Genomic DNA, 19,764 nt, shown 5'->3' with positions numbered 1-19,764 from the left:
AGCCTGACGAGGTCTTGACCTCCTGATACAGTCTGCATCAGTGCCATATTACACATATTCACACATCAGTAACATACATATACAAATAAGTGACATTATACATATCTTATTTAGTTACATAGCTTATTTCTACATGATATACATTCAGAATATGTTTTACATAAACAGGAAACAATTTTGGTATCAAACGATTCTGTTTAAGTATCATTGTTCACAGTAAGAAAAAAATCAACTCAGTATACAAGTATTCCTAAATATAAAAGCCTATGGATCTACTATGTCTTTAGTCAAAAGAAGAAAGGATTTATGATGACATTTAAATTGTTTAGTTTTCAGAGTAAAGTCTATATTCGATTCGTGAAGGTTTAGCAATTGTATGATCTTATAATCAATAGCCTGCTTGCCATAGTTCGTGCGTGTTTTCTTAGTTTTGCGGGTAGAATTTCTGAAGCCATATGTTGTTGATACAGTGCGTGGAAAGGAATCCTGTAGTTTATGTTTGTGGATGTGTTGCATCAGTTTAAGATTATATACTTTCCTAGCAGATAGAATTCCATGTTTAAGAAAAAGCGGCTGAGTGTCTAAGTCCTTGGGGTGACTTTTATATTTTTCTATTACACGGAGCGCGCGCTTTTGCAAGATTAATATTCGATCGTAATTGGTCTTAGTTGTTGTTCCCCATACAAGCATTCCGTATAGAAGCTTGGAGTAAAACATGCTATAATATAATGATTTACATAACCATGAAGGGAGGAGGAAAGCAATTTTACTCAAGCACCCTACAGAACGGGCTAGATCTACCAAGAGACTATTTACGTGCGGTGTCCATGTTAAGTGCTCATGAAACCAGACTCCAAGGAATTTTTGTGTGCTGACTTGTTCGAGTCGCTGATTGTCAAACAAGATTACTATATTATCACTGATGTGCTTGTTAATGGGCCTGAACATAATAAATTTTGTTTTTTGTGTGTTTAATTTTAGTTTGTTTTTTGTTAGCCAGCCTGAAAGTTTCGAGAGATATACATTTGTCGAAGCTTCTACTTCCTGAATGGTGGAGCCTGTGAAAAATATACTTGTGTCGTCAGCGAACATTTTAATTTCGGGTGTATACTGAACCTCTGTAATATCATTTATATATAAAAGGAAAAGCACGGGGCCTAAAATGGACCCCTGCGGAACTCCTTTCTTTACGCTTAAATAGTCTGACTTTTTACTGTCTATGCTAACAAATTGTTGTCTGGATGATAAATAGCTTTTAAACAAATCAGAGACTATTCCACGAATTCCATAGCGGCTTAATTTCAACAGTAAGATATTATGGTCAACAGAATCGAACGCTTTACGCAAGTCAACATTGATATTGCAAAAGGCTTGAGTGCGGCGAATGATTTTTTGCTTGTATTACAAAGCAACGGTTTTCAAAATCTTATATCAACACCTACACGCGTTACTCTTTCATCAGCATCTGTGCTAGATTTGTTCATTACTAACCGAAACACTGATGGCATTCTCTCTGGCTTTATCAACAGTGACGTCAGTGATCAGCTACCTACATTTTGCATGCTTAACCGTAACAGTTTATTGCAATAAAGGGATTGGCCTCAGCTCGTGTACAGGAATATATCGTCTCAAGCGCTAGAGGTGTTTCGGTATAAGATTTCTAAAACAGATTGGAGGGAAGTATTTCTTCTTGGAGACAGCAATAAGTGTTATGACTTATTTATAAAAATTTTCAAAAAACATTATTTAGAGTCGTTCTTATCACGAACATACCGTAAACAAAAAAGGGTGCGCAAACCGTGGATCACACATGAATACATCAAGCCTATTAAACATAAGAATAAGCTTGTTGCCAACTTTCTTGAGTCTTGTAATACGGAAGAATTAAAAGAGTTTAAGAAATTTCGAAATCAGATGAATAAAGACGTTAAAAAATCAAAAAAACGAATAATATAAGCGTGTATTTGACAACGATTGCTTGCGTAGTGGTAACAAAGTGTGGAAAAAAATAAATGAGGTACTAAACCATATTACCAAGGATTATACGATCGACAACCTCGTTATAAATGACAAAACGATTGGCGGGACTGCACTCGTAAACCTTTTCAACAATTTCTTTGTTGAAATTGGAAGTAGCACCTACAGTCACGAAGCTGCTAATCGTTTCCCGAGACTATCCCACACAATGTACTTGCAGCCAACATCTGTCCCTGAAGTGGCAAAGCTGTATCAGAAGCTGAGGAAGAGTCGTAGCCGTGATGTGAATGATTTAGAAATAAAACCATTCGAATACGTTATAGACTTAATTGCACCAGTGCTTACACACATATATAACGTCGCTATCTCTACTGGGCTTTTTCCAGACAGCATGCAGGTGGCTAGAGTTTCAGTGATTTACAAGAATGGAGACAAAAATAGCTTAAGCAACTATATTCCTGTGTTAATATTGCCTATTTTTTCAAAGGGACTTGAGAAAGTAATAAATTGTCGTATTGAGAAATTTATTACAAAATTAATCTATCAACAGATCACCAATTTGACTTCAGTAAGGGACGTTGCACTGAGACAACACTTCTTGTTCAAAAAGAAGAAATATTACACAACTTTGAAAATAAGGTCATGACACTGGGTATATTTCTAGATTTTAAAGATTTCGATCGGGTAAACCACTCAATTTTATTTGAAAAGTTAGAACATTATGGGTTACGTGGGACAGTGTTACAACTTATTAAATCTTATTTGAAAACGCGCTACGAATACGTTGAACTAAATAAATGTAAATCACACCTTAGGCCTATTGAATATAGGGTTGCTCAGGGTAGCATACTAGGATCGATTCTCTTCCTTTTCTATATTGATGATATTGTAAGAATCTATGAGGATTGTAAATATATTATATATGCTGATGATTGCTCGGTACTTCATGAGATAGAGACTTGGAGACCATAACACGAAAGGGTGATACATTCTGTCATAACTTACAGACCCGGTGCGACTTCAATAGGCTTACTTTAAAGGAATCGAAAACTAAATGTGTGTTGTTCCGTGCCCCGGGCATTTTAAGAAGCATCAATGATTATATAACTCTTGGGCCATTTCAAATCAAAATCGAGAAATATATTAAGATTCTTGGTGTAATTTTTTCAGAAAATATGTCCTGGACTGAACATGTGAGAACCTTATTGCCAAAGTTAAGCAGAGCAGCCGGTGTATTAGGCCGAAACCGTCACACTTTTCCTGTTAGCATTAAAAGAATGTTTTATTTCGCGCTCTTCAACTCTCACTTATATTAATGCACGCTAATATGGGGAAACACAACATTATCAAACTTACAGCAACTATTATTGGTCCAGAAAAAAACACTTCGTTCAATAGAAAACGTCTCGTTCCTAGAACACACAGAACCTTTATTCCACAAACATAAAATTATGAAGATTCACAACATATACAAGCATAAACTACTGAGAACATACAAAAATGCCACATTAGAAAGAACACAGTTATTCGAAGAAATTGCAAATCTTCGAGCAAATACAATTTCCTATCCTTTCAGGTATCACCCACCATACCACGTTCCTTTCTCGCGTACCCATTATGGGAAAGAAAAACTTGATTATGTACTCGCAACTACACTAAATGAACTAGAACAAAGAAATGTTGACGTTCTTAACATTACTAACAAAACCTTACTAGATCTGTTTATGTAAATGTATTAGAACTACTCATGTTTGTATATTTACAGCAGCTGGTTTTACTAAAGTGATTGTAACTTAAAACATACATTGATGTTTTTTTTTCATTAGAACACCGCAGTCGACATAACTACTTTTGGTAATCGCATTGTATATACTGTGGCTATATAGACTTCTTAGATGTTTTGCCCTGTCACTACTGCTGTACGGGTGAGCAGAGCTTAGTCAAGCTGCGCAAGCACAGCTTTTTTCCCTGGTCCCCCATTTTCACAGTGACAATGCGCTGTATTGTTTGAAGCAAAAATAAAATTTGATTTGATTGATTGATTGAAAAAAAATTGCTTGGTGTTTCAGCTAAAAAGCAACAAGCAATGAAAAATTGAAAACGAATGCTACGCGTCTCCAGCCTAGCACAGTATTGTTCATAGCTGTTTGTAGCACGTCAGAGTACTTTTTTTATCCGCCAAGCACGGTAATGAGCAGTGATTGCTTAATGAACTTTTTAAATGCTAGCTCTAGAGAAAAAAAATTCGATACAAGACTTACAGCTATTATACAAAAACAACAAAATTTTCAAGCAATGATAAGATAACAACGCCGGTTATTTTTTCCGGGGTTCATTTGAAATGCGTGAAATAAAAAAAAATACCCCGTGATCGCCGCATAACACGTGACGCTTTGAGAGCCTTCAAATGTGCTTTCAACGAATTAGCGAAGGCTTCTCTCGCACGAAGGTCGCTTGAACAGGCTATTGGTGACTACGAAGAACAATAAGCGAAGGTTTGATGGTACTATTAAAAAAAACGGGGGGAGAAGTCACGAAAGAAAGATACAAAGACAATAAACTTCGACGAAAAACCGGCTGCCATTGCCATGCGCGTTGCCATACGACACCGCAGGCAGCATATATATATATATATATATATATATATATATATATATATATATATATATATATATATATATATATATATATATATATATATATATATATATATATATATATATATATATATATAGTTATAAACTTCGAGAATAGTGCAGTATAGGAAACAAAACAATAAAATATTTATTTATTCCTAACAGTTTCGGCTGGTGGACCAGCCTTCTTCGGAGGATGTAAGTGAAATGATACAAGTTCCCGTCGCAGAGGGTCACCCTCGCAGTTTAAAGACCCTCCCCAAAAAAAAAGACAAACGGGCGAACGAGGTAGCAACAGACAACAAGAAGCAGAAGAAGGAGAGGAACTAGAAACGAGCGACGGAGAGCCGCCGGAAACGAGCGGGTAATTCCGGCATTGTTACTGGGTATAGGTAAGACGCGCCGCCAGCGGAGGCGACCAAGAAAAACGGAAAAATGTGGAACATGTTGCCGCTTACTCGCATCCCACACATGGATCGAGTTTAAGTTCACGTGGTTCGGCGGCTGGCCCATGGCATCGGGCAACGCACACACACAAACACACACACACACACACACACACACACACACACACACACACACACACACACACACACACACACACACACACACACACACACACGCACGCGCACACACACACACGCACGCGCACACACACACACACACACACACACACAAGAAGCATACGACCCGCTCCGGCTTTCGGAATATAATGGCCACGTTTGGAAGCTAATGTGCCCTCTCCCCCTCCCTCCACCTGCCCTCTCTTGCAGAAAAATGTACAACCAGTCATACTGAAAATAAATGAATGGGTATTCTTGTAAAGGATGAACAAACAAAAACGCAAACAAAAAATGTATAAAAATAAATAATACTAAAAAAGTACTCAGAAATGAAAATAAAGTCTAATAATACTAACACACGCCGTTTGGTTCACGTAGCATCGAATTCCTTTAGTTTCAGGCGCTATATTGACCAACTTGCGTGTGCGACTTCCCGTATGTATAAATAAATTAATATAGTAATTCAATTTCTGTGTTTCACGAAACGTCGCGGAGGCACGTCAGTTGCCCAGGGCTCTCGTTGATTCCGTGGGTAAGTGATTTGAATTTCTTTATGAAGTATGACTCCCGCTGTTCGCGCTCCCGTGTGTTCTGGAAGCCGGATTGTAGGAGTATGACACTTACGCATTCGAAAGAGTGACCAGGAAGATTGATATGTTTGGAGAACGGCAAATTGGGGAGGCCCTTTACGTGTGCCCTGTGGTTGTTGAAACGCAAACGGAACGCGGTTTCCGTGTGTCCAATATATTCCTGTTTGCACACCTCACAGCGAATTTTGTATACCACATTGGCTGAGTCACAGTTAAGGTCGTCTTTAATTTTCTACACATAGTCTGAACAGGAGGCTTCGGCCGTATGTGTGGTCACCATGTGTGTGCACAGCCTGCAGCGAGGTTTCCCGCACAGTCTACAGCCCTGATGGTGGTTGGATTTGTGTGTTTTCGCCCTGACCAGTGAGTCTTTCAGGTTTTTATTTCTTCGGTAAACCACCTTGGGTGGAGTCTGAAAAATGGCAAAGAGGCGACTACTCTGTTTAAGTATGTTGAAGTGGCGGCTTAGTATAGAATTCACCCTAGGGGCGGCGGCGCAGTATGTGAGGATTAAATTTGCCCCTGAAGTTATATCATCTTTATTCCCACCTTTTTCTCCCATTGTTGATTCTCGGTCCAAAGAGCGAGCGCACTCAATTGCATTGTCAATTATTTTTTCGGGGTAATTTTGACGCAAGAAGGCTGTTCTCAATTCCTGTGCGTGGGTGTCAAATTGCGTGATTTCAGAGCAAATTCTTCTGTATCTGTGGGCTTGAGAGTAAGGAACACCTGTTTTGCAGTGATGGGGGTGACTGCTATGGAAATGCAGGTACTGTTGGCGGTCTGTTGGTTTTTTATACAGGGAAGTAGATATGGCGGCGCCACTGAGTGATACAGTGACATCCAGAAAGTGAACACTCTTCTGCGAATTCACGCATTCACGCACACGTATTCGCAGAAGAGTGTTCACTTCTTCATTCGCAGAAGAGTGTTCAAACTGTGAGGGTGACCATCTGCTACGGGAACTTGTATCATTTCACTTACATCCTCCGAAGAAGGCTGGTCCACCAGCCGAAACTGTTAGGATTAAATAAATATTTTATTGTTTTGTTTCCTATACTGCACTATTCTCGAAGTTTATAACTTTTTTTACGGTAGCCGGAAGAAACTCTGATCATCTATTTCATATATATATATATATATATATATATATATATATAATATATATATATATATATATATATATATATATATATATATATATATATATATATATATATATATATATATATATATATCGCAGCCAGATGCATCCTTCTCACTGCTTTTTCGGCACGATGTGAGGTGCGAGGTAACTGGCAATGAAAAAAATAAGGAAGCATCGCGAATAAGTGGGAAGCGTTGTACGCTATGCGAGCCCGGCTTTCGCATCAGCTGTGATTACATCAGCACCTCTGAAAGAATTTTTACAACGGTGTCGCAAGGGAAAATAGCACTTGTTCCGTGAAAGGAAAGAAAATATAAACCACTTATTGGAACGTAACCCGTCAGCGTAGAAGCGGCTCTCTTCAGACTTCGCTTGCGGATCGGGCTGTCACTTTTGTTTCTCTTCGGCCTGCGTCCACTCCCCTCCCCCCTTTACAGCCCGCCAACTTCCAAGTAGTGAAAGTTAGGCAAGTTGGTGTTGGCTCATAGTTATGAAAGGCACATTAAAAACACACGGTACTCAGGTGAAGAAAACCTCACAGACATGAGCGCCTGTGCCTTTGTCGTTTCCTTCAACTGTGTTCTGTGTGTTTTATGTGCCTTTCATGACTACGAGCTTCCAAGCATAGTAAGTCTCCAGCACACACTGATCTCTTGCGGAGCCATCGCAATTACAAGTGCTCTAACATGGCAGGGGGGTGCACATCCTAAGCAACAAATCCCATCTGAGAATGTATTCGCCCCAGGATTGAATTTGCCTCTTTTACACCTTGACTCGACATTTCCAAATGAGCACGAGGCTATCTGAAAACAGCAAACTTTTTTTTTTCATCACATATAATGTGCCCCCAGAGCGAGGCAACATTTCGATCCTCTGTGGAAGCGCCGTGATGCGGAGAAACGAGTGGGCCTCGCCCACCTCTGAATAGACGCACTTTTCGTGCGAACGGAATGGCCGGAGTAAAACGCGCCGCGCACCTGCCATCTCGGAGGCCATGGCGAGTGTAACATGACTCTTACTAGCGCCGATAGACAGCGATAGTGTCATGATGCACCGCTTAGCGAACGGTGGACAAGCTTTCTCTTCTGCGTTGCCTACCGGTGCTGTGCCGGTGATTGGGCCAATAGCTGTTACAACTAGAGCACAAATGACTATGCATCTCTTTTGATGATACCCATTGTAAGCGCATCATATGACTTTTGTTGCTCAACAAGCAGCGGCTGCACGACATCTGCACGAAAAAATTAGTTCCGTGAAAGAAATGCGTTCTTTGCCACAACGGGTGCTCTCGATACTACTGACACGAAGGCATCGCGATGCTGCATTTGGTGACGCTTGTAAATATTCTTCCACGACATCATTTTTCATTCTAGGGTAATCATACGCTGCATAAAATTGTGATTGACTTTATATGCTGAACATTGTGCCCAGACTTTATCATTTATAAGGGTATAGCGCACCATGACGAGGACACAGAAAGAGAGACGCACACACACATAGCGCTAACTTGCAACTATTGCTTTATTTGCGATCACACACGCTATTTATACAGTAACACTGGACCGATAAAACCTGAAACATAACGTGTTAACATACAGCATGCCTCATGCACGCGTCATCATCGATTGCGACAAACTGAACTTGCCAACATCAAAATGAAGATTCCGGATACTTATTTTTATTAGCTGACAAAGCTATCGAAGCCACACTCACACATTTATCTTTCATTTTGTCAATTTCAAAGGCTTCAATGATTTCACGTGTAGTTCTGTCACGGGCCCTAAAGAGAATACGGGTGTTTTGAAACACAGGGACACAACCACACTTCTGACACTGAAGGACCAAATGACCAGATATAGCTTTTTCTACGTTGTATTTGTGTTCCCTAAGTATTTCCTTCACACACCTTTCTGAATGCCCAATATACACACAATCACAAGTCAAAGGAGTGCCATAGACAACACCACAACAGCAATTCACAAATTTTTCCAGGTGCTTGATCTTACACTCCCGTTTCCCACAGCAGTCTGCGTGAAGCTTTTTGCACATTCCTTGCAACCGTTCGGGAGCAGAAAAAACTACATCCGCACCAGCCTTTCTCGCTATGCTTCGCAAATTATGCGAAATGGCATGCATGTAGGGCACTGCAGCAACCTTGGCTGCCTTAGTGACGGCTGCCTGGTCTCTGACGTTTGCCTTTCCTCTCCTGCTTATATTTTCTGCAATAACGGTTAACATGCGCATGGGATAACCAAAATCCAATAAACGTTTAGCCTGAGCCCACAAGCTTTCATCAAGTGTGGCAGCTTGAGCTAGTTGGTATGGCATGACGATAGTTATAGCGCGAGAAGAAAAGGACGACAGAGAGACAAGAAGGACACGAAGGACACGAGCGCTAACTTTCAACTGAGTTTATTGCGCAGAGCGCGAAAATATATAGAGGAGACAGTAACCATGTGACAAAAACCATATGGCATAAAAAGCGAAAAATGAGTAAGAGAAAAACAAAAAACAAAAACAAGAGCACAAAAAAAGGCGAAGAAAGTCTATAAGAAAACGAAACAGAAATGTAAAGGTAATATAACTACTTGCGCGCACCAAAACTTTCGAGAAACTTAGAAGTGTGGCAGCTAGGGCTTGTTGGTATGGCATGAAGATAGTTATAGCGCGAGAACAAAACGACAACACAGAGACGTTTCCTTCGTGTCCTTCTTGTCTCTGTGTCGTCGTTTTGTTCTCGCGCTGTAACTATCTCCGAGGAACCTTAGTTCCTTCTCTCACAGAGACACGGAGGGCTTGCTAATGCAAGAAACCTGTTCGCGTGCCATCTGTGCGGCCTCGACAATGACTCGGGTGCGCTCATCTTTGTGCTTGTACACCGTGGTTGTGTCCTTGAAAAGGGGCACACAGTTGCACTTAGTGCAGTGCTGAGCGAGAAAACCATCTTTCGCATTTCTAACGTTGTTAGCGTGTTCTCTCAGTCGATCGTTCTGACACCTTCCGGTCGTTTCGACATAACAACCCTCGCATGAAAGAGGAGTCCTATAGACAACTTCGCTGAAGCATGCCGCATACCTGTTTCTATGCTTAACTCTGCATTCCATCGATAACTGCGTTTTCAGGGGGTTTGTAGATTTGGTGAGGCTGATTAATTTGAACGGTGCCGAGAACAGGACACGAACTCCAACATGTTTTCCGATTTTCTTGGGCCTGTGTGATATCTGGTGTTTGTATGGAATCACGGCTATCCTTTCACGCTCTGTGTCCGTGTTGGTCGGATTCTGTCGCTGCCTCTGCTCTGCCTTATTAGTCCGCAGGATAGTCTCAGCAACGGAAGCGATAAACGCCTCGGGGAAACCCGAAGCCTTAAGCAGGGAAACTTGAGCTTTGAAGCTCGCAGAGATATTGTGGGCGCACGACCTATTTAAGGCATTCTCAAGACAGGTTCGTGCTATGCCTCGCTTAACTAACTTGCTGTGAGTGGAAGAAAAATGAAGTAAATGTTCTGTGCACGTGGTTCATAACACCAGCAGATGTGTTGTGAACTAAAAAATAGTCTCCAATCCAAAAAGCGTATTTTGTTATTCTCGGGCATTTTATGTGTCAACACAAGTGGCTTTAAACAATCTTCAAACACACCTATCGTTTTAGTCGCAATTGAGTCGAACGTAGAAGGGTTAAAATTTAGAAGAACCAATAAATCATCCACGTATCTGAAGACTTTGGCGACATGTGAGCCATCTAACTTTTTCTGTAGTTTTCTGCCCATTTTTGCTAATAGAAGATCACTGAGTAGAGGTGCTATGCATGAGCCGATTGAAACACTCCTTTTTTGCAGATAAATGCAATCATTCCTGTGAACGTAAGTAGAGGTAAGGTACAGCAAAAGTAGGTAAGGAAAATCTCGCGCAATAATGCCAGTTTGTAATTTCAAGTTTAATTACCCAAAGACTTCTATGTTATCCCTTATACATTCAAATACCTCATCAAGATACAGGTCCTTTATGCCAATTGAAAAAGCGAAAACATTAGATTGATTTGACTGTTTGAAAATTTCTATCAGTGCCTGCGAGTTTTTGTTCAGAAATGGGTCATCAATCTTTAGACACTTTAGATGGTCTGAATAAACAGCCGAGTTGCTTTTGCCACGTACCACTTTCTGTCACAATGACACGGAAGGGCATTTCGACTTTATGTGTTTTGGCAGCAAAAAACATGCTGAGCCCATTTTTGTCACTTTTGCTAATATGTTGTGCTAACTGTTTCAACTCTAGTGTATGAAACATTTCTTTGGCTCGCGTTTTACTGTGTAAATCTAGACGAATATCGGTACAACATTTGAAAACACAGCCATGAGCCGTGACCGCCTTTTCTAGGTACAAGCAATTACGAAAAACTGCGAAACCACCCTCCTTATCTGACGGAACGACACAATGTTCATTCTCTCTGAAACTTGGTCGTCTTCCGCAACCATGACACATGAAATGATTATGAGATACGCCATAGTGGAGGGCTCCGAAAATTTTGACCACCTGGGGTTGATTAACGTGCACCCGATATTGAGTACACGGGCCTACAACATTTCCGCCTCCATCAAAAATGCGGCCGCCGCAGCCGAGATTCAATCCCGCTACCTGCGGGTCCACAGCCGAGTACCTCAGCCCCTAGACCACCGTGGCGGGGTACACATCTGGTTATATAAAACACAAGGGGCTGCTTAACGTGCGTTTGTGCAGGCATTTGTACACATAGTTAGGGCCACTTAATAACATTTCGCTATTGTTTTTTTTTCAGTTTTTTTCTTTGCTTTTTAACTTTAATGCCCCGGACGCTTGACAGGTTGACGTCTCCAAGTGCAAGCAGCACACAAAAAGAACTAGAAGATGAAACACACTGTGTGAGTGTTGTGTCGGGTACTAGAACAGCGATTGATATTTAATTTTCTCGCGAATACAAGTGACGTGAAGGGGGTGTTCACGTAACAGCGCTCGCTTACTGGGGTATCGACTTCGAGGCAGAGACCAGAAATGCTCGATCTGTTAGGCAATGTTGTATCTCTCTGAGGTTTTTCCGAGGGGTGTTTCATTCGAAGCACGAACCCGAATTATAGCACCGAAGCGTTTTTACCGAGAAGACTTGGTAGGGACGATTATGAATGTTGAAGTAGTGTTTCAAGAAATTTTCGTACAAACAGCTTTTAGCACTGCAATGAGCGCGTTGTATGTTATGCGGCAGAGATATGCAATTCTGTAAACAAAATCATTCATCGTGCTTTATGCACCTCGTAGCTACATTTTATTGAAACTAAGTTAATTGACATATTTTGCCATAACTTAGGGAAAGCGGGGGGGGGGGGGGGGAAGAATGAAGCTAAGTTAAATTGAAACAATATTTTCCTACCAGCTTGTCGTAACACTCAAGACACATAATCCTCGATCTCACAGTAGTGAGTCGTTGCTGCCACGTGTTTCCAGTCCGGTCAATAGAAGTCGCCACAAATAAAACTAAATCGCATACAAGCGCAAAGCATTCCGCGTTTGAAAAAAAAGGCTGCATAAAATGCCTCTCTGCAAAGCTCATTTTAAACTAGCATGCCTTATTTCCGCAGCTTTTGGAAAAAAAACTAATGTTTTAAAACGTTCATTTCACTATTCTCTGTCTTAATAACACCACTTATACAACTTTTCAACAACACTGGAGTGTTCAAGTGGCCCGAGATCACAAGCTTTCAATAAATTTTGCGTCGTACTCGAGGGAGCCCCGGCGAAAATTGGTGCCTTGAGCAGCCCGTGCAGAAGGCAAGCTATAGAAAAATCGAGATGGAAACGTGCACGCTGAGTGTCAATACTTAGCTCATCGAGGGGTTTTATGTGCCGTGACAGACCCGGCAGCGGGAAGTAGAAGAAGCAGTAGAGTGCCTCGATACCCGCTCCTCCGCTCAGAGTGAAGACGTTTGCAGCGGCCGCCATTATCACTTTCGCTGCATACAGGTTTTGCTCCAGCTGGCGCGTAGTGGGCCCGAATGACTGTAGCCCTGGGGAACTGAACATCCAGGTAAATCATTTAGAAGAAAGCCGGCACGTGAGCTCTACAGCTGGGCGAAGACGCTGCAGGCGCTACAATGCCGGAGGGAGCAGTATAAGAAGGCAGCAGCCCCCTAAGTGGGGGCGCGTGCATTGAGGCACTTTAGATGGATGGATGGATGAATTGATATGGCTGTACTCTTTAGATCGGGCGGTGGCTAACGCCACCGAGCCGCATTATTGAGTGAACCAAAAACTAGATGTCTTTTTTTTTCTCTTTAAATAGAGAGATTGACGACTCGTACTTTGCAGTAAGGGGTATAAATTTTACTGGTGCCTTGACTTTAGCCACCAGTAAGATAACCTCATTCTAGTTATTTCTACCCGCATAATGTCTATTTTACCCTCCCTGTCCCTAAACCCCAGTGCTTTGAAAAACTCTGCGCCATCATCTTGAACAGTAGGGTGAAGCCATTTACAGAACATTATCAAGTGTTCGGCAGTTTTCTCCTCCTCTACACACGCACTGAATACCATGTCTGCCCTTCGCATTTGGCCCGGTATGTCTTTGTTTACAATACCCCCGTCCTGGCCTCAAACAGTAGAGAACTACCACGAGTATTGTCATAGATGCTTTCCTTGGCAATTTCGTGTTTAAAAGTTCCGTAGATCTCTATTGCGAACTTTCTAATCATGCCAATTCTCCACATATTGGTCTCAGCTTCCTTCACCTTCTTCTTAACCGATAAGTTGTTTTTTTTTTTGCTTGGCCCCCTACTGCTTTCTAAGTATTTACCAGTCAATTTTCTGCTGCGCTTCCTTCATTTTGTATCGACATTCTCCATGTACAAGTAGCTGAATACCTTCCTTGCGCAACGCTACCCCCCATTTCTCTCAATCGCTTCTCAAATTTTATCTTGCTGCTAGTTTTCCTGCCCACAAATGATGTCCATCCCATATCACCTTGTACTCCCTGATTTGATGTATTCCCGTGAGCTCCTATAAGGCAAGCCTACCTATTCTACGTTGCCTGATTTCTAATTTCACTTGAACTTCCGATCTCATGCACAAGACAGCATTGCCGAACGTCAGACCAGGAACGATGACCCTTTTTCATATCCCTCTCACAACATCATGCTTAATGTAATTCCACAGTGCCCTGTTTTTCACAACTGCTGCATTCCTGTTGCCTTTAGTCTTCACTTATATATCGTGTTCTCTTAGGTACTCGGTCCCATTGCTTATTCATACGCCCTGATATTCGTATTTATCTGTTATCTTTTGTGTGACCTCCTGTATTCGCAGCTCACTACTGTCATTATTATTAAAAATCATGACTGCTGATTTTTCCTTACTGAATCTGAAATCTAACATATCTCCCTCATTACCGCAGATCTTCATCAATCTCTGCAAATCTTCCTTGTTGTCGGCCATTAGCACTATATTATCTGCGTACATTAATGCTGCTAGTGCCTGTTCAATGAGTTTTCCTGTTTTCCTAAGAGGCAGTGTAAGTCAGCGTCGCCTGTTGCCTTTGTGGTGAATATGCAACACTTTCATTCCCACGTTGAAATGCACATACATAACCCATAAAGTGAACGGAGGGATAGCCACCGTGGAAGCTTGCTTGATATAGCACGGGACGCGTTATACGAAGGTCGCATGTTTCGTCCCTGCCAACGGCAAGTTATCTTTTCGACCACTTTTCTTTTTTCAAGAATTAGATTGCAATGACTTATAATAACAACCTAATACTTTCCTAGGTGCAATTGTTTGTTAGTTCTAAATATTATAGTGTCGTACAAACTTGACGAGTGCTTGGGTTTACATTTCTTTCTTAAAATATTTTGGTGTCATTCCAATAAGAAATATTACTTAAGTTTTGATTTACGTTTTGGTTCTGATCAAAACTGTAGTTTCTTTATTATAATTTCGTTTTATGGTTTTAGTTGAGTTCCGGCCGACCCACTGGCAATACATTACTTACTATTTTCGGGAAGACAGGCTTTATTTTGCGTTCACTGATTTCCATATAGGTGATGTACTTGATGTTTGCATTTATTCAAGAATATGATTACCATAAACTTCGATGCCACAGAACGTTTTTCTGTGGCAGCAGCCCAACCGGTGACACAAAAAGATTAGCGCGATTACGTATTGTTTAGTGCTAAATTTGGGGGCATCTGTAATCGTGGTTTCTTTTCGAAATATGCAGAAATGAAGAAATTGAGAGAGACATGCACGTATGTATACAGTGGCGGACCACTCTTTATTTCCAGCAGATATTTGTTCATCAAGAAACAGCTCTTTTAACTGCCATCAAAAAAATCTTGTGGCAACAAGAACAGTTACATTCTGACGTTGGGTCACTGAGCTTCGGCACCGGCAGCTCGTTCTGTACACCTCCAGCAGCCAAAAGCTTGTACTGCTTGGGTCGTTCAAGGATCGCAGTGATTTGGCGGATACCGTATCACCGGGTCACTCACGTCAGCTTTTAAAAGCACTGGTAAACAGTTCTAAAACATTTTTTTTTCAGTTCCAGGAAAAACTTCCGAGGTTCAGCCTCGTATGTAATCGTGCGGAGATGCACTTTCTTCTGAGCGCTTTCTTCTTTTCCTATTTTCAAGTTCTCAGTTAGAGCGAAGGAGAACGAGAAACATTGCACACCGGGTCTCTGCGTAATCTCTAATAGCAGCGTTCTAAAGAGTGCTTAGTAAGTTTTTTTAATTATCTTTCACTGATTACCATTACCAGCAGCCCAGAATTTCGGCCTCTCCATAGCGTTCTTTCACAAATGGCTCGCCATCAATAATACTTGGGTAGCCATCAATAATCAACCATAATAGTGGTTAGTCTGCACAGATGAACGCAAGAAACAAATCGTGTGTGGCTTAAGAATAGATGCGCCATGCAAATAAATACAAGTTTACAAGCGAAAGAGGGTGACTTTTCGTGCCAACGAATACTTGTGCACATACTGACATGAGCTTACTGCAATCCCTATAATCTGAGGGCCTGTTTGTTCAATGCATTAAAGATCGATGTTAAGGAACTGAAAGTGCAACTCATAAAGGTATGATACTATGGGGTAGAATGTGTTGGTTCTAGGCAGCCTCCGTATTTTTACTTGCGCTATTACGACTATATGAGCTCACACGAAAAGGTTGTAGCTGAAGTGAGTGTTATTCGGAAAAATATTTCTATAACCTGTGACACCAGACACTTAACTCAGTACACTGGACCATAAGAACCTCTCTTGTTCTCCAGTTTATTTCGATTGAAGCCTCCGTCTCCTCCAAGGATAGATTGGACGATCACGGCCATGTCAGCGTCAAGCTTGTCCACAGGGCGAGCTGATCCAAACGGTGGGGATGGCCCGGGTGGCGTTTTAGAGAAGAGTGGTCTGTCGTGATGAAAAGCTACACCATCAGCGCCGCTTAGGCCGTATCCAATACCGTATCCGCCACCATAACTCAGGCCATAGCCTCCGGTTATTCCGCCGGGTCTTGCTGCAGGCAACGTTGAGCACAGGACGATTGCGATGAACTAGGAGCAAGATGGAAGTGCGCGTGTACCTTTGTCGTTGTTTTTTATTTATCTATACCGTAAAGTTAGACACTTATCGCACATACCTTTATAGACGCCTCCTTTAAGAACGCGTGCCAAGACCTTCATGCGCAAACGCGCTCATTTTGTTTCCTTACTTTTGGCGAGTTATTTCCACGGACGCTTTTAAATTCATCTGAGTCACCCTGTCACGTAGTGTTCCAGTAAGACAGTGACAGGTCAGGCTGCGTTATTATAGGAAGGATGTTGAAAAGTGCTCTCGCATGGCTTATGGTCATAATAAGTGGCATGACGCTTTATACTAGAAAAAAGACGAAGTTTCAAGCAAACAGACTTCTAAAATTATGTAAATGTTCATAAACCTTCCATTCACAATACTTTATGTCATATTTTGCGCATCACAGTCTTGCGCCATCCTTACTCAGAGGCCTATACACGCTAAAGGAACCACCCTAAAACAACTAACCTAATTCGCAGCACTTTTGTCATAAAATTAACTGTGCTTTACCACATGAGCGTCCTCTGCGCATGTTCACAAAAAGCGATACCGCCGTGATGACTTAGTTGCTGGCATTAGGCCTAAATCCTGAGATATCTTATCTAGAAAATCTCCCTATCAAAGTGCTCTTGGAGCTGTACAGAATGCAGCCAAGGAGACGGGTGTTACACAATATTTCCCGAGTGGGAGACGTCTTTGTTTCGTCACGCACCTGTTTGTTTATCCTACTGGCTGTAACTGTTTGATAATTTTTTCTTTCATTCCCGTGTCGTTATACTCCTCGCACCACGGTTACATACGCTGTGTGGATACCTAATCTTAGAGATTGCCAATTCATTGCACGCGCTCTTCCTCATAAAAATAACGCGAAGTTCGAGACCTAACTATGGGTACTAAGAACGAAATATTTCATCGAGGCTGAAAACGTTCGCGCTAAAAAATACTGGACTCTATATAGCTTAGCTTCTTGCGGACTAGCATATAGCAGAAAACTGACTTGTTATAAATTGATGTTGAATAGCAAATGAATCTTTTTCTAAAGTTGTTTGGGTGAGCTTTCAAAATAGATCACAATATTGCTGCTGCCTAACAAGCAAGCAAACACATTTTTTTTAATGAAGCCCATAATACTGCCACTTGAACTCGTTACTCAAACTTAAAGTAATTCATTATTAAATTGTAATGTCCTGACAAGCGAAATGTTTGCTCAGAGGTACACAAAAAGGCAAGTGTGCAAACATCAATGTTGCTGGCTGTACTGCATTTTTTCCAGAGGCACTTCTACGAATGACGGCAGTGAGCTGTATATTTTAGTAATTATTTCTTGTGCATCCATGTGATCTAATAGCTGAGGTATTATTAATTTAAAAGATGTATTATTAGTTCTCATTCAATTTTACAGCTGTCTCGATGCCCAACTATTCTGTGAAGTGATAAAAGCTGCTTTATTGTCGCAATAGCAAACTGCCCACTCTTAGGGTAATAAAGGTGACTTAAGAGTGTAGAAATGAATACACTTTCCTCAATATCTGGCAAATTACTCTAGTACTGTCTCACGGCCATATAAATAGGAATAAAGCAAGTCCTTGTGAATGTGGATAATTTTCAGTATGGCATAAAACCCGGAAATCGCGCACGCTCTTGAAGCCATATAAAACTTTATTACAGGAACAACGTGCATACTATTGTAAAACGACGCCCGAAGAGCGCGAAAGAAGAAAAAAAAAAGAATAACTGGCACGAGGTGTTGCTGATTGGTGGTTTGCGAAGTTAACGTTTTCTCCAGTGCTAACAATATATTGTGAATAATTCCACCACCCCCTCCGCAAAATTACCACATGGATCCGAAAGCCAAACTTTCTGCACTCTGCCGCTTTAGTTTTGGCACTGAATACTTGTTGCGCACGAAAGTGCTGCTATGTCATCTAAGTTACGTACTTCGTAGTCAATAACGCGCCATTAGTAAATAAAACTATAGGCAAGCCTTCGTCTAACCAAACCGAGAAAGGAAATATTGCGTGTTTTAAGAATTGATTTCGTTTACCAACTTTTTGTTTTCTTTGCTGACCCTGTCACCCTACTTAGCTAACCCCTGTTACAATTTTGTCTACTGAGGTCATTATAAAGCACTGTCCAGTGCGACCTCAAGGCACTCGCTTCTGCATGAACACCGCCATGCTCACCACAATGCCCATCGTCTTCACTCGCCAGTAGACCAGCCAGCGTCAAGCGTCGTCCGGGCTCTTGTGCTTTCCTTCCTGGTAGGAGCCTCTTATAAGGTTTTGCAGAGCAGGCTGCTTTTCGTTAGATCTGTTTTATTTTTTCTGCTTTTACTGTTCGCCACAGGAGGACGTCGATGTCATCATATATCTTGCCCTAACATATACCACGAATAGGCTCCTCAGAAAAAGAGCGGTGATACGCGAGCCTGCTGGAAACAGACGGTACAGCCTGGTAGAGGAAGAGCCATTATCGTTTGGAAAAGGTTCTTCCGAGCACGTCCATGGCTTTTTCGGCCAACTATCATGCTCGTGATATCGCCCACTCCCGACGCACTTCTTCCCTCGCAGCTTATCTCGAACACGTGCGTTCGTTCACTCTTGCTGTTTCGTTTCGAACCTTACTTACCGTGATATATACGGCTATCAAGGAAGTGGAGCCCAGTACGTGCACGGAAAGTCATTCCTTGCCCCTTTTATATTTCATTAGGCAAGCCTGCTATGCAGCTGCACTAGCTTCATAAAATGTAAGTACTACATTTGTCGCTCAAGGTGCACCTCGACTCAGCATCATTGTTGGTACTATAACGAGGCGAATCATTAAAATTAATCATTCGGTGATGATTTGTATCAGGTATACGGGTCTCTAACCTGCATCAGCTATCGGGCCCCAGGCGCGCAATTTATTCCCGTAGAGGACAGAGAAAGTGAAGCAGTGAAAGGGGGTCGGGGGGGGGGGGTGTTTAACAAAATGACGAAAATTTGAACACTAATACACGTATATATTTTTTATTTATTTATTGATATCGGGGGCTTAACGCTCCAAAATCACCACATAAATTTGAGAGATGCCATAGTGAAGGGCTTCGGAAATTTCGACCACCTGGGGTAATTAACGTGCACCCGAATCTGACCACACATGCCTACAGCATTTTCGCCTGCATTGAAAATGCAGCCACCGCAGCCGGGATTAGATCCTGTGACCTTCGCGTCAGCGGCTGAGTACCTTAGCCACTAGACCACCGCAGAATGGTGCATATGTTT

General features: G+C 41.6%; 1 long non-coding RNA gene across 1 annotated transcript; it reads right to left on the bottom strand.

Moving 5' to 3' along the window:
* Nucleotides 1-16,168: 16,168 nt before the first annotated feature.
* On the bottom strand, nt 16,169-18,743 carry LOC142804134 (uncharacterized). Its single transcript, XR_012894472.1, has 2 exons — nt 18,685-18,743; nt 16,169-16,482 (listed from the first exon to the last, which is right to left on the bottom strand). It is a non-coding gene; the product is annotated as an uncharacterized LOC142804134 (long non-coding RNA).
* Nucleotides 18,744-19,764: the final 1,021 nt, after the last annotated feature.

Source organism: Rhipicephalus microplus, chromosome 3, assembly GCF_043290135.1.
Source record: "Rhipicephalus microplus isolate Deutch F79 chromosome 3, USDA_Rmic, whole genome shotgun sequence".
NCBI classification, from domain to species: domain Eukaryota; kingdom Metazoa; phylum Arthropoda; class Arachnida; order Ixodida; family Ixodidae; genus Rhipicephalus; species Rhipicephalus microplus.
This window is presented reverse-complemented; position numbering and strand designations above follow the sequence as displayed.